Source organism: Branchiostoma floridae, unplaced genomic scaffold (assembly GCF_000003815.2).
Source record: "Branchiostoma floridae strain S238N-H82 unplaced genomic scaffold, Bfl_VNyyK Sc7u5tJ_1439, whole genome shotgun sequence".
Lineage (NCBI taxonomy): Eukaryota > Metazoa > Chordata > Leptocardii > Amphioxiformes > Branchiostomatidae > Branchiostoma > Branchiostoma floridae.
This window is the reverse complement of record NW_023365716.1, coordinates 70,876-72,453: the sequence shown is the minus strand read 5'-3', so window position 1 is coordinate 72,453 and position 1,578 is coordinate 70,876. Positions and strand designations below refer to the sequence as shown.

The following is a 1,578-nucleotide window of genomic DNA, read 5'->3' as shown; positions in this document are numbered from 1 at the left end:
AAACGTGTAATTGAAAAGACAACAGATTGACTTTGTGTACTAAATAAGTAGATGCCATCACAAGGAATGTCTGTCAGCTGTCAGTCAGTATGATAAATGTCTAAGTCTACCAACTTGGAACTCCACTTTAGTGACACGATGTCCTTACTAGCTATGCTGTTTGTACCGTTATTGTCCTAAATGTTTCTGTCAGACAGACAGGCAAGCAGACATAACAAACCAATCCTTCTGTACACGGAGATGACAATGTCTCATTGTGTATGTGTACCTGTACATGCAGATGTACATGTGTATGTACAATATATATAGGTACCTGTTGTATGCCATGTGGTGAGAGGCTGATATCCAGAACCATTCCCCATCCCCCAAAAGCCCCCATTGTGATACCACTACAAAGAACTAGCAGCAGGAGTTGGCCTTTCCTGAAAAATAACACCTCAAGTGGTGTTTCAAGTCATTCAAGAAAAACATAAATGCATAACAAGAAACTCAGCTGTGAAAAAGAAAACACATCTAAATAATTGCCTACATTGCCAAACACAATTGACAGTGAAAACTATCAGCACAAGGGACAGGGGAACACAGTCAGCACCAGGGACAGGGAAACACAGTCAGCACCAGGCACAGGGAAATACAGTCAGCACCAGGTACAGGGAAACACAGTCAGCACCAGGGACAGGGAAACACAGTCAGTACCAGGGACAAGGAAACTCAGTCAGTACCAGGGACAGGGAAATACAGTCAACACCAGGGACAGGAAAACACAGTCAACACCAGGGACGGGGAAACACAGTCAACACCAGGGACAGGAAAACACAGTCAACACCAGGGTCGGGGAAACACAGTCAACACCAGGGACGGGGAAACATAGTCAGCACCAGGGACAGGGAAACACAGTCAACACCAGGGACAGGAAAACACAGTCAACACCAGGGACGGGGAAACACAGTCAGCACCAGGGACAGGGAAACACAGTCAGCACCAGGGACAAGGAAACACAGTCAGCACCAGGGACAGGGAAACACAGTCAACACCAGGGACAGGAAACCACAGTCAACACCAGGGACGGGGAAACACAGTCAGCACCAGGGACAGGGAAACACAGTCAGCACCAGGGACAAGGAAACACAGTCAACACCAGGGACGGGGAAACACAGTCAGCACCAGGGACAGGGAAACACAGTCAGCACAAGGGACAGGGAAACACAGGCAGCACCAGGGACAGGGAAACACAGTCAGTCCCAGGGACAGGAAAACACAGTCAACCCCAGGGGCGGGGAAACATAGTCAGCCCCAGGGACAGGAAAACACAGTCAACCCCAGGGACGGGGAAAACACAGTCAACACCAGGGACGGGGAAACACAGTCAGCACCAGGGACAGGGAAACACGGTCAGCACCAGGGACAGGGAAACACAGTCAACACCAGGGACAGGGAAACACAGTCCACACCAGGGACCGGGAAACACAGTCAGCACCAGGTACAGGAAAATACAGTCAACACCAGGGACAGGGAAACACTTTCCACACCAGGGACTGGTAAACATAATCAGTACCAGTGACAGGGTAACTCCATCTG

The 1,578-nt window shown here is 49.6% G+C and overlaps 4 protein-coding genes across 4 annotated transcripts in view; 2 read left to right on the top strand and 2 right to left on the bottom strand.

Moving 5' to 3' along the window:
• LOC118407668 (tropomyosin-1-like) overlaps positions 1-1,578 on the bottom strand; it is a 1,169,601-nt gene that overhangs the window by 1,098,240 nt on the left and 69,783 nt on the right. The gene's annotated exons all lie outside the window — the stretch shown is intronic.
• Positions 1-1,578, top strand: part of LOC118407610 (zinc finger protein 25-like) — an 865,280-nt gene that overhangs the window by 825,569 nt on the left and 38,133 nt on the right. The window lies entirely within an intron of this gene.
• The window catches only part of LOC118407627 (zinc finger protein 525-like), a 976,997-nt gene that overhangs the window by 946,219 nt on the left and 29,200 nt on the right, over positions 1-1,578 (top strand). The gene's annotated exons all lie outside the window — the stretch shown is intronic.
• Positions 1-1,578, bottom strand: part of LOC118407670 (zinc finger protein 248-like) — a 5,662-nt gene that overhangs the window by 954 nt on the left and 3,130 nt on the right. The gene's annotated exons all lie outside the window — the stretch shown is intronic.